This window comes from Lactuca virosa, chromosome 6, assembly GCF_052849685.1.
Source record: "Lactuca virosa cultivar CGN04683 chromosome 6, Lactuca_virosa_CGN04683_v6, whole genome shotgun sequence".
Lineage (NCBI taxonomy): Eukaryota > Viridiplantae > Streptophyta > Magnoliopsida > Asterales > Asteraceae > Lactuca > Lactuca virosa.
This window is the reverse complement of record NC_136431.1, coordinates 225575934-225590153: the sequence shown is the minus strand read 5'-3', so window position 1 is coordinate 225590153 and position 14220 is coordinate 225575934. Positions and strand designations below refer to the sequence as shown.

At 41.5% G+C, this 14220-nt stretch overlaps 1 long non-coding RNA gene across 1 annotated transcript; it reads right to left on the bottom strand.

The window, feature by feature from the left end:
* Positions 1–12667: 12667 nt before the first annotated feature.
* On the bottom strand, positions 12668–13509 carry LOC145120646 (uncharacterized). The gene is made up of 2 exons (XR_013714277.1): positions 13261–13509; positions 12668–13187 (listed from the first exon to the last, which is right to left on the bottom strand). It is a non-coding gene; the product is annotated as an uncharacterized LOC145120646 (long non-coding RNA).
* Positions 13510–14220: the final 711 nt, after the last annotated feature.

Here is a 14220-nt window from a genome sequence, read left to right as displayed (position 1 = left end):
AGTTACTTACGAACTTGTTGCACACCTTGTAACAGAATCATGACTTCACATGGAAATAACCAGCCAGCCGGCGAAACACCAATTCTACAGATAGACTCCGCCACTTTTCAAGCCGCGGTCACAGTCGCCGTAACAGCCGTCATAGCACAATTCGACACTAACGACACAAACAGAGACGGAAATGGTTTCGAAAATCCCAATTATAGTAACAACCAAAGGCACTCACGAGTTACTAATCATAATCACACCCCAAAACGCACACCTAAGAACAAGAAACGAAAGTTCTGGAACAACAAAGCGGGCAGTTCGACTCAAGGACCCGCCAAAATACAACCAACGATGGCAGTCCATACCCCCACTGACCCTACTACCTCAACACCGACAAACCCCTATGTTGGAAAACTCCCAAACTGCAAAAAGTGTAACTTTCATCACACCGGAGCTTGCTGGAAGATGCATTGCAAGAACTGCAACAGGAAGGGGAACACCGCCAATTTCCATAGGACTCCGGCCCAACACATCACTTCTATCAGCGATGCTAGTACAAGTCAAGTATGCCATGCATGTGGTGAAATAGGACATTTCAAGAGAGATTGTCTGTAACGCCCGCAGATCCGAGCTAGTCAATTTAGAGACAATAAGCATCAAAAATGAGTTTTTGATGAAATATTATTTAGAAGGATTAATCTTTTCCAAGTGGTAGTATATGTTACAAGGGTTCCGTACATATAAAGAACGCCGAAATCCGAGTTATAACGAAGAAGTTATGACCTGTCGAAGTTTTTCGGCAAAACCGACACAACACCGGGAGACGTAAATAGTTAATTTACGATGGATGACTTTTTAGCCTTAGAAATCTAAACAAAAGCTGTAGCATACATTAAACCGAGAACATACAAAAAAAGAACGCCCAAATCTGACTTCGTATGAGGAAGTTATGAATTTTCTAAGATTTGGCATATCAGTGCACGGCTCGAAACTCGAATTTTAGTTCGAGCGGTATTCGGCTTACGCGACCTAAATGAGAGTTGAAGATCTCATTAATAGGTACTCAACGGTAAAAAGACAGACGAAAACGGAGTCCGTATGAAGGAGTTACGAATTCTTCGCGGTCATTTAATAGTCTAATCTCCTCCTACTGTTAAATTTAAGATCGGTCGAGAATTAGCCAACGGAGTCAAAATGAAAGTTGTAGATATTATTTTTACCTACGCGTGGATATAAAGAACGTCAAAAACGGAGCTCGTATGCGAAAGTTATGAATTTTTGAAAATCAGTTGATTTCCACCCTGTGTGCGATGCCACGTGTCAGCACCAGGCTGTGACTTGGAGCCCAAGCTCACTCACGACGTGAACATCAAGATATTCACGACGTGAGATCCATTTCAGCCTCCTATAAATAGATGTTCGGGGGTAGAGCATTCTTCACACCTCTCAAGCTTTCTTTCTCTCTCTAAAGTCTCTCTCTAAGCCCCCTTAAGCCCCCTAAAGTCTAGGTAAACCCCCTAGCACCCGAAGGAAGCCCCGAGGCTCCCGGAGTCCCGAGAAAAAGGGTCTTTCGGTTCGGAAACGCTGCTCCAAGCGAAGCCCGGTTTTCTTTAAAATCTGTTGTAAGTAAGCTACGCCTAGGAAATTTTTAATATAGCTTTTAAATAATTATAGTAATGTTATTTGGTCCTTAAAATAATTATTTGGGCTATTATTATGAGTTATATAGAGTGTTGTTTAACGCTTATATAATAATAATAATAATAGCTAGACTATTAATTAGTCGCGGTTAACGTTAGACTAAACCCTAGTGGTAATGATACTAGGTTTTGTCCGAGGAAAATTGTGTTGAGAGTAACGAAGTGTTGTTCGAGTGCCGAGTCACCACCTTAACAAGTGAGTGCATAGTTACTTTCATCTTACACATAGATATGAAGTATTTTATATAAATTACGTGCTATGTGTGTATACTGTCTGAATACTTGTTGTCTATGTTGGATGAAACGTTTTATACATGTTTTAAATGATCTAAACTATATATGTATTTTATATCTACAAAATGTGTTGGGTAAAACATGGGTAGATTAGAGGTGAGATAAATGATGAGCGATGAAAGATGAGATAAATGATGAGCGATGAAAGATGAGATGAACGATGAGCGATGATATATGAGTGATAAAATATGGTGCGAAGCGATGACCTAAGCGATGAGCCAAATCGATGAGCCAAACGATGACCCAAGCGATGGCCCCGTCATCTTGCAGAGTATGGATGACAACCACGGACTATTCTAGATAGTCTAGTGGCACACTAGCAGGCTCACAACCTGTAGGTGTTGTGAACGATGTGTTCACCTGGTGTACTCTAAAAACCCATTGACAGGTATTACGAATGGACTCTCGAAAATAATACTGTTAATAAACGAGATAAACTCTGGCGACTATGCAGACTTAGTGCCGATTCCTTAGGATACTCCTTATGAATGAATGATCGAGGAATAACTGAATCTTATGGTAGACCCTTAAGAGTAAAGAAGATAATGGGGATGGGTAATTAGGTTGATTGTTTGATGTTTAAACATAATAATTATATTATTGTGGGTTGAAAACCCTATGTACTCACCAGGTTTCCCAACCTGACCCACTCCAGCTTATTTCTATCACAGGTGTCGATATGAAGCTACTTTACACTGAGAGATTTAAAAGAGATGTAGATCACTAGTGTAAATGAATGTAAGTTCTGTTTATGCTTATGTTTCTGTATTGACAATGACATCCCAAGGTTTTGAAAATGAATAAAAATACATTTCTTCGGAAATGCTTTGATAACGTATTTATCATGTTCTTTTGGGGACAAATTCTGCAACATTTTTATTAAAAGAGGTACTCTGATTTTTATAAAACATAAACAAAATCGGTCTTTTCTGGCCGTGAAAATGGGGATGTCACAGTTGGTATCAGAGCATTAGTTTAAGCGAACTAGGAATATGGATTTATTTGTAGACTTAAACTTAGAATGCTAAGCGATGATTGTGAGGAGTATATCTAATATATTTTAGGTAGTACACCTAAATAGACGTAAGCACTAGCTTATTTAGGGAAAATGCCTAACATGCTTTTATGTGCTAAATGATTTGTGATGCTTTATGCTATCGTTTGATCGGATCTATGGTCTGTTGCCGACCGGATCTGGAAACTTTATGTGTTCAGATTTCTAAACGTTTAATTACGATATTAGAACTGGCATATAAATTTTTGGAGAGATAAGGGGATTTATACGTCAATCATATATAAAATCTTTTCTATCTTAATTCTCATCATTACACACCGACCGTCTGATTTGGTGTATAGATCGAAATGGCAAGAACCCGAAGTGGAGTTCGGAACGCGAATGGAAATAGGAATCAACAACCCCAGTGATTGAACAAATATCTGTTGTAGTAACCGCACCTGAGCCACTGACAATGGCCGGGGTACAAGCGATGATCCAAATAATGTTAGATCGTCAAATGGAGGAAACAAGGCATTTACTTCAACAAAATTGAGAGGAACTTACGATGCCTATTGAACAGCCCGAGCTGAATGATGGGCAGTCAGAAGGAGGGGACTACAGTGGGACGGTTGGTTAAGCCAACCCACCGATAGTTAGATGAAACAATCACGATGGAGGAAATGACGGACGTGGATGCAAGTACAAGGATTTCATGGCATCCAAACCCCCGAGCCTTTCTGGAAGCCCATCACCGGTGGAAGTTATGGACTGGATCTCCGAGATGGAGACAATGTTTGAGAGTTGCGAGTGTAGCAACAAACAGAAGACCGCCCTTGCGGTCCCTCTGTTAAAGTTTAGAGTACTGAGCTGGTGGAAGCTACTAGCTAACACGATGCCCAAGGGAGAAGCAAGCAAGATGTCTTGGGAAGATTTCCTAGTGCAATTGAAGATGCAGTACTACTCTGAGCAGGATCTTCTAGAGATCAACAATGAATTCCAGAATCCGAAGAAGGGGAGGATGAGTGTCACCGAGTATGCTGTAAGTTTTATGAAGAATATGAAGCTCATTCCTTATCTAGTTCCAACTGAGCTCTCCAAGGTCAAAAAGTTTGTCCACGGATTACCAGCGGACTTTGGTCCAATGGTCAAGCAAGCAACCACTCTAAAAGCCGCCATCTGGGCTGCTAAGAATGTGGAGACCCAGATAAGAGAGAAGGGTCTGGAGAGAGCTGAAGTTGGCGAGAAAAGGAAGCATGAAGGATCTTCAAGGTCCAACAAGGAGAGAAAATTCCCGAAGTCTGGAGGAGGGGGAAGTGAAGCAAGATGGTGTGATAAATGCAATAAGAAACACTTAGGAAAATGTGGCGAAGAGGTGATATGTTTCAAGTGTGGAAAGTCGGGCCATTACGCCAATGAGTGCACATTCAACAAGAAGGTATGTTTCGGATGTAACAAAGAAGGACATGTTTCTAGAGACCGCCCAAAGAAAAACAAAGCAGCAAGGCCAAATGCACCGTCAAAGCCAAGGGCATTTCACATGATCCTCGACGAAGCAGATAACAACGCGAGGAATGAAGGATGATGACTTCATATCCGAAGATCGAGTTATGTAGTAGCCATAGTATCGTATGATGTAGCCTGTTAGAGGCATAGTCTAGGGTGAACTTGAACACCTATGTAATCGTTTCAAGGAATAATATAAAACCTTCATTTTTCTATCTGATGTGTTAAGTTGTTATGTGATTTTCTTGTATGGTGACTTGGAGAACTGCGAGACAATACTTGGGACGAGTATGAGTAGGTGTGAATGGTAGTAGAGGCCTATGCTACCGGAAGCACAAGACTCACACTTAGATCATGGAAAGTCACAAGGTTACCAAGAAGCTAGTAATTGATTTTTTTTTATTCAAGTACGTCGTTACCATTGTTTCCGTAATGACTAAAAAAAAGATGATTGTTATTCCGAACTTAGTGGTCATATCAAATCGAGTCCGACTAATATGAGTATGTTACGAGGTTCAGAGAACCAAGTTCGATGTAGCATCTGACTTAAGCCAGAAGATTGAAGTGAAAGATAAGCGAAGCGATCAATAGAACTATCGCGCTCGTTGTTAACGGAGTTGGTAGCTAGAAACGCTACATGTTGAAATGTGATTTTATCATATTAGAACATGAAGGAAGGTATAGTCTGTTTTGGAAGACTCTAAGAGACCTGAGTCTAAGCGGTGCAACATACGATGATAGGTCATTAGAATATGACACATCGTTCCATTGTAGTAATAAAAGAACTTATCTTAAGTTCGTATCCAGTGAGGATCGAGATTGTGACTTGAAGGTCATAAATTGGAGTCTAACGTGAGATAGGGAGCAAGTGCAAGATCGAGCACCGCCTGCAGTCAAGGAGTCCAAGATTTAGAGACTCATTCGATGGAACAAAGAAGTTACGATTATTACCTAGGATGAATAGATAACGTATGGAGTCATCATACTGCCTTGTTTCGTTGATGATTCCAGGTCGTAATCATCCTAAGGGGGAGATAATTGTAACGCCTGCAGATCCGGGCTAGTCAATTCAAAGACAATAAGCATCAAAAATGAGTTTTTGATGGAAGATTATTTATAAGGATTAATCTTTTCCAAGTTGTACTAGATGTAACAAGGGTTCCGTACATATAAAGAACGCCGAAATCCGAGTTATAACGAAGAAGTTATGATCTGTCGAAGTTTATCGGCAAAACCGGCACAACACCGTGAGACGTAAATAGTAAATTTATGATGGAGGACTTTGTAGCCTTAGAAATCTAAACAAAAGTTGTAGCATACGTTAAACCGTGAACATACAAAAAGAGAACGCCCAAATCTGACTTCGTATGAGGAAGTTATGAATTTTCTAAGATTTGGTATAGCAGTGCACGGCCCGAAACTCAAATTTTAGTTCGAGCGGTTTTCGGCTTAGGCGACCTAAATGAGAGTTGAAGATCTCATTAATAGGAACTAAACGGTAAAAAGACAGACGAAAACGGAGACCGTATGAAGGAGTTACGAATTCTTCGCGGTCATTTAACAGTCTAATCTCCTCCTACTGTTAAATTTAGGATCGGTCGAGAATTAGCCGACGAAGTCAAAATGAAAGTTGTAGATATTATTTTTACCTACGCGTGGATATAAAGAACGTCGAAAACGGAGCTCGTATGCGAAAGTTATGAATTTTTGAAAATCAGTTGATTTCCACCCTGTGTGCGATGCCACGTGTCAGCACCAGGCTGTGACTTGGAGCCCAAGCTCACTCACGACGTGAACATCAAGATATTCACGATGTGAGAGTCATTTCAGCCTCCTATAAATAGATGTTCGGGGGTAGAGCATTCTTCACACCTCTCAAGCTTTCTTTCTCTCTTTAAAGTCTCTCTCTAAGCCCCCTTAAGCCCCCTAAAGTCTAGGTAAACCCCCTAGAACCCGAAGGAAGCCCAGAGGCTCCCGGAGTCCCGAGAAAAAGGGTCTTTCGGTTCGGAAACGCTGCTCCAAGCGAAGCCCGGTTTTCTTTAAAATCTGCTGTAAGTAAGCTACGCCTAGGAAATTTTTAATATAGCTTTTAAATAATTATAGTAATGTTATTAGGTCCTTAAAATAATTATTTGGGCTATTATTATGAGTTATATAGAGTGTTGTTTAACGCTTATATAATAATAATAATAGCTAGACTATTAATTAGTCACGGTTAACGTTAGACTAAACCCTAGTGGTAATGATACTAGGTTTTGTCCGAGGAAAATTGTGTTGAGAGTAACGAAGTGCTGGTCGAGTGCCGAGTCACCACCTTAACAAGTGAGTGCATAGTTACTTTCATCTTACACATAGATATGAAGTATTTTATATAAATTACGTGCTATGTGTGTATACTGTATGAATACTTGTTGTCTATGCTGGATGAAACGTTTTATACATGTTTTAAATGATCTAAACTGTATATGTATTTTATATCTACAAAATGTGTTGGGTAAAAAATGGGTAGATTAGAGGTGAGATAAATGATGAGCGATGAAAGATGAGATAAATGATGAGCGATGAAAGATGAGATGAACAATGAGCGATGATATATAAGTGATAAAATATGATGCGAAGCGATGACCTAAGCGATGAGCCAAAGCGATGAGACAAAACGATGAGCTAAAGCGTTGAGCCAAATCGATGAGCCAAACGATGAGCCAAACGATGGCCCCGTCATCTAGCAGAGTATGGATGACAACCACGGACTATTCTAGACAGTCTAGTGGCACACTAGCAGGCTCGCAACCTGTAGGTGTTGTGAACGATGTGTTCACCTGGTGTACTCTAAAAACCCATTGACAGATATTACAAGTGGACTCTCGAAAATGACACTGTTAATAAACGAGATAAACCCTGGCGACTATGCAGACTTAGTGTCGATTCCTTAGGATACTCCTTAGGAATGAATGATCGAGGAATAACTGAATCTTAGGGTAGACCCTTAAGAGTAAAGAAGATAATGGGGATGGGTAATTGAGTTGATTGTTTGATGTTTAAACATAATAATTATATTATTGTGGGTTGAAAACCCTATGTACTCACCAGGTTTCCCAACCTGACCCACTCCAGCTTATTTCTATCACAGGTGTCGATATGAAGCTAATTTACACTGAGAGATTTAAAAGAGATGTAGATCACTAGTGTAAATGAATGTAAATTCTGTTTATGCTTATGTTTCTGTATTGACAATGACATCCCAAGGTTTTGAAAATGAAAAAAATACATTTCTTTGGAAATGCTTTGATAACGTATTTATCATGTTCTTCTGGGGACAAATTCCGCAACATTTTTATTAAAAGAGGTACTCTGATTTTTATAAAGCATAAACAAAATCGGTCTTTTCTGGCCGTGAAAATGGGGATGTCACAGTTGGTATCAGAGCATTAGTTTAAGCGAACTAGGAATATGGATTTATTTCTAAACTTAAACTTAGAATGCTAAGCGATGATTGTGAGGAGTATATCTAATATATTTTAGGTAGTACACCTAAATAGACGTAAGCACTAGCTTAGAACTGGCATATAACTTTTCAGAGAGATAAGGGGATTTATACGTCAATCATATATAAAATCTTTCCTATCTTAATTCTCGTCATTACACACCGACCGTCTGATTTGGTGTATAGATCGAAATGGCAAGAACCCAAAGTGGAGTTGGGAACGCGAATCGAAATAGGAATCAACAACCCCCAGTGATTGAACAAATACCTGTTGTAGTAACCGCACCTGAGCCAATGACAATGGTCGGGGTACAAGCGATGATCCAAATGATGTTAGATCGTCAAATGGAGGAAATAAGACATTTACTTCAACAAAATCGAGAGGAACTTACGATGCCTATTGAACAGCCCGAGCTGAATGATGGGCAGTCAGAAGGAGGGGACTACAGTGGGACGGTTGGTCAAGCCAACCCACCGATAGTTAGACGAAACAATCAGGATGGAGGAAATGACGGACGTGGATGCAAGTACAAGGATTTCATGGCATCCAAACCCCCGAGTCTTTCTGGAAGCCCATCACCGGTGGAAGTTATGGACTGGATCTCCGAGATGGAGACAATGTTTGAGAGTTGCGAGTGTAGCAACAAACAGAAGACCGCCCTTGCGGTCCCTCTGTTAAAGTTTAGAGTACTGAGCTGGTGGAAGCTACTAGATAACACGATGCCCAAGGGAGAAGCAAGCAAGATGTCTTGGGAAGATTCCCTAGTGCAATTGAAGATGCAGTACTGCTCTGAGCAGGATCTTCTAGAGATCAACAATGAATTCAAGAATCTGAAGAAGGGGAGGATGAGTGTCACCGAGTATGCTGCAAGTTTTATGGAGAAGATGAAGCTCGTTCCTTATCTAATTCCAACTGAGCTCTCCAAGGTGAACAAGTTTGCCCACAGATTACCAGCGGACTTTGGTCCAATGGTCAAGCAAGCAACCACTCTGAAAGCCGCCATTTGGGCTGCTAAGAATGTGGAGACCCAGATAAGAGAGAAGGGTCTGGAGAGAGCTGAAGTTGGCGAGAAAAGGAAGCATGAAGGATCTTCAAGGTACAACAAGGAGAGAAAATTCACGAAGTCTGGAGGAGGGGGAAGTGAAGCAAGATGGTGTGATAAATGCAATAAGAAACACTTAGGAAAATATAGCGAAGAGGTGATATGTTTCAAGTGTGGAAAGTCGGGCCATTACGCCAACGAGTGCACATTCAACAAGAAGGTATGTTTCGGATGTAACAAAGAGTGACCTATTTCTAGAGACTGCCCAGAGAAAATCGAAGCAGCAAGGCCAAATGCACCGTCAAATCCAAGGGCATTTCACATGATCCTCGACGAAGCAGATAACAACGCAAGGAATCAAGGATGAGGACTTCATATCCGAAGATCGTTTTATGTAGTAGCCATAATATCGTATGATGTAGCCTGTTATAGGCATAGTCTAGGGTGAACTTGAACACCTATGTAATCGTTTCAAGGAATAATATAAAACCTTCATTTTGCTATCTGATGTGTTAAGTTGTTATGTGATTTTCTTGTATGGTGACTTGGAGAACTGTGAGACAATACTTGGGAGAACTGTGATTTTCTTGTATGGTGACATGGAGAACGTCAAACGAGGACATGAGTTTACCTGGGAACTAGAAGACAAGATGAAACAAAAGTACCCACATCATTTCCCTAGTTCAAGAGTGTTCACTTTGGAACTAATTTCGGGACGAAATTCCCTCTAACGGGGGGATGATGTCACAACTAGAAAAAATCTAGATCAATGAAGGTCCAAACTTCAACCATGTACCCGTAAATTTTCAATGTCAAAGTCTAGATCAACCATTGTAAATCGTTTTGAAGAAATAAAGATATAAAACAAATAAGATGAAAATAAGCGTCAAAAATAAAAAGAACGTCCAAATCTAACTTCGTATGAGAAAGTTATGATTTTTCTAAGATTCGATACAGCAATATACAGCCGAAAATTTGAATTAAAGATCGAACGATTTTTAGCCGACACAACCTAAACGAGAAACGAAGATCTCGTCAATAGTAGTTCAACGGTAAAAATACAGACAGAAACGGACGTCGGATGAAGAAGTTATGAATTTTTAACGAACTTTTCAAGTCCCGGCCTGTTAAAAATATAATATTAGAAATAAATACAAAATTAGCCGATGGAGTCTAAATGAAAGTCGTAGAGTACGGTCTCACCTACGCGTGGATATAAAGAACTTTGAAAACGGAGCTCGTATGCGAAAGTTATGAATTTTTGAATTTTGGGGCACAAAATCTAAAGTCCTTCGCATATGCTAGGTCTGGAATCAACCACGTCGCCTATACCTTCGCACGTCCGACGCGTATCCTAGCTGTGACATGTCAGGAGCGAGCCGCATCCGAGATCTGATGCGTGTTCTTAGTCGTGGCACTTCCGAAGCGAGCCACATACCGCTTCCGAGATTCCGACGCGTGTCCCTCGCCTGCGAGGCTTCGGCCACCTATATAAGGGTGCGAGATCTCCCGGTTTGTTTAGTGATTTTGCTCCTTCTTTCACACTTTACACCCTCTCAAGCAACTTTAAAACCCCCCGAAGCCTCAGGAACCTCCCTAACACCTGAAGAAAGCCCCGAAGCACCTGAAGTCCCCGAGAAAAGAATATTTTCGGTTTGAAACTCGTCCCTCGCAAAGCCCGGTTTTCAACAAAAACTCTCGGTTTCGTCAAGTAAAATCATTTCTAGAAGCGGAGTTGTAACATCCCAAAATTCAAGACCAAAAATTACGTTTTAATTATGTTGTTATATAAAACCATCAGTATAAAAACATTCATATTAATATCTCATGTCAAAACCAAAGTGTCAATAATCAAAACAAATTATCATAAAAACTTATCAGAGTATAATCCCAAAGATCTCATGTGCGGAAAACCATAGTGTGATACGCTGCGATCGAGCCGGCTCCTTTCCTTTGAAAACGAAGTACTTAAACCAAAACTAAAAACCGTAAGCACAAAGCTTAGTGAGTTCCCCCATCATACCACATACCACATGATGCCTATCCCTCGGTATCTTTCAACCGGTATCTGTCTCGCATAACTGGGAGTTGGGCTCCCCTTCGGTATCTTTCAACCGGTAACCGGGAACTAACCTCCCCGTCGGTATCTTTCAACCGGTAACCGGGAGCTAACCTCCCATTCGGTATCTTTCAACCGGTAAACGGGAACTAACCTCCCCTTCGGTGTCTTTCAATCGGTAACTGGGAGCTAACCTCCCCTTCGGTATCCTTCAACCGTTAATCGGGGACTATTTCACCCCCTACCACTATCACATAATAACATATCATAAGCATACTGATCACATTACAACATATCATAAGCATACTGATCACATTACAACATATCATGCATGGGTTCTGTCTACCCCTTCGGTATCTTTCAACCGGTAACCGGGGACTATTTCACCCCTACCACTATCACATAATAACATATCATAATCATACTGCTAGGCATGCATGAGTACTATCTACCCCTTCGGGATCCTTCAACCGGTAACTAGGGGCTATATCACCCCTACCACTACTAACACATATATCATAGCATCCTAGCATATCAGATAACAACACACCAGATAATTATCACAAAGACAATCATCTAACAAACAACTCCTACTAGTGGGTCGGCATTGTGGCCGTAGACCCACTTCTACTGGAAGGTAACTCACCTCACACTGCTGAAGTCCCGCAGACTCAATCTCACACTGCTGAAGTCCCGCAGACTCAGCCCCGACTGTTGGATGACAGATTCCCGAACTGTCAACACCAAAATAACACCCAATTAATAATTGGGTTCCACTACATAACCATGAGTACATACTTTGGATAATTACTACATTACCCCAAGCTTGGTTTTATGCAAGCCCAAGGCCCAATCCATAGGCCCAAAGTCAATTAGGAATCAAAGCCCAACACATGGCCGAATTTTCCAAATTGGGCCCAGGCCTATACATGGTCTTATTTAAAGGCCCAACCAAAAAGTCCAGTCTAACATTTGGTATTCTAATGGCCCAATACCTCATAATCATGAAGGCCGAAACTATGGCCCATCTATGGCCCAATTTTCCAAATTGGGCCTAACTCCTCATATGGGCCTTACCACAAAGCCCATTAATTATTCTAGTCCATTTGCTTGATCTTGGATGGCCCATTAATAACCCAATCATCAAGGCCCAACAATAAACCCAAGTGAAATTAGGGTTTCACATAAAATGACGATTAGCGTTAAGTGTTTCTCACTTAACTCATTAAGGACTTAATCCATTAAATCCATCACTCTTCTAAATAAATCATATGGTGTGATTGGGCTTAACACACAATTCCATTCCAGTGGCCCAAATGTGGGTCCCGATAGGTCCAAGCCCATAAATCCAATATTAGGGTTTTCTAAACCCTAATTAGGGTTTCCAATCCTCATCTTAGCCCAATAGGCCCAATAGCTAGGTCCTTAAGCCCATTAGGGTTTCCTAAGGTCAATTAAGGTCCATTAGACCCATTAGACACATGTTTGGGCTTTAATGTCAATTAGGGCTTCATTAGGCCCAGTAGGGTTTCACTAAGCCCATTAAGGCTTCTTTGGGCCCATTAGGGTTTTAGTCCCTTGTCCAAACATCCAAACCAAATCACAACATCAACGAGGCACACCGTCACCCGAAACGGCGGCCGATGGCGGCTGCCACCACCCTACGGTGGTGGTTAGGGTTTCTTTCTCATTATTCCATTTCCAATTACATTTTACAAGGCTAAATCTCAAGATGACACACACACACTAACAAAATAAGCACACACAGGCGGCACATGGCGGAAGCCACCACCTCACGGCGGTGGTGGTGGTTGTTCTTGGTATTCCAACTAGACAAAACACACGCACATAAACTTCAGATTGCATCCAACACTCCAGCCACCCACCTGGCGGCTCAAGGCGGCGGCAACAACACCAAAACGGCAGTAGTAGCAGCGGTTACGACGATAGCCACCACCTCACGGTGGTGGCGGTTGTTTTTCTTTGTCCCCAGCCGAGCAGACATACACACGCACTCGTAAACAAGAGCTGGACACCGAATTACTCCCAACCCAGCCACTACGGTGGCAGGTGCCGATCAGAAACACCAAAAACGGTGATCTAAAATCACCGGCAGCCCCTGTCGACATAAACTACTCCAAATCACAGAAAGAACGAAGAGAAAGGAGTAGATGGGTGGTTACAATCATTACCGAGAACTTCGTATCCACACACACGACTTGCACAGTGGCGAACATGGCTCGTTTCACTGGAGGAGGGCAGCGACAGCCCGCTGCTGGCATCCTTGTGCTGCTCTTCGTCGCTGGCAGCAGCTACGCGGCGATCTTGGGTGCGGTGGACTCCAGCTTCAACGTCAAGGAGGCGGCGGTCGGACCCGACACCAACGATGGCGGCTAGGGGTAGTTTCTTGTGGTGGCGGCTGAGCATCAATTAGGGTTAGGGGTCCTGTTCCATTAAAATGAGAGGGAAGGAAGATTCGACGGGTATAAGTCCCGTATTCTTGAAACTTTCACTCATTTACCATTTTTAGTCCCTCCCCACAATATCTTCTTCACTTTAAATCTAATATTTACCCATTAGCCCCTGATCTCATAAATTCCTTTCAAATTCGACCCATGAATTACCAAACAACCCCTAATGTCGTAATTATGACATATTCAGCCCCTCCACCTCTTTTCCTTTTTAAATTAAATCCAATTAATTACCACGGGGTCCCTGTCTTCATATATATATACAAACTGAGTTCGGAACTTACACTTTTAATTCCCGACTTTTAAAATCTTTACAATTAGCTCCTCAAAAACACACCCTGCTAAATAATTATTGATTTTAGGGTTGTAATACAATCATTAATTAATTTATTTATTTATTAAATAGACGGGTGTTACAACTCTCCCCCACTTAAATTAGATTTCGTCCTCGAAATCATTCCTTACCATTCCTTACTCGCCCAACCACTCTAGTAGCATGGTCACCAACCTGGGCACGCCCTAGCCTTCTCATGGTAGCTATGACCAATCCTCGTAAAGCCCTAAAATCCACAGGTGCCGAATTCCTTGCAACAAGACCACATGTACTCTGTCCGAAATCTGCTGTCTCGAGATGGTATGAATCCTTGAAAGACCACTCATACTAAGTCATTATCATTGAAT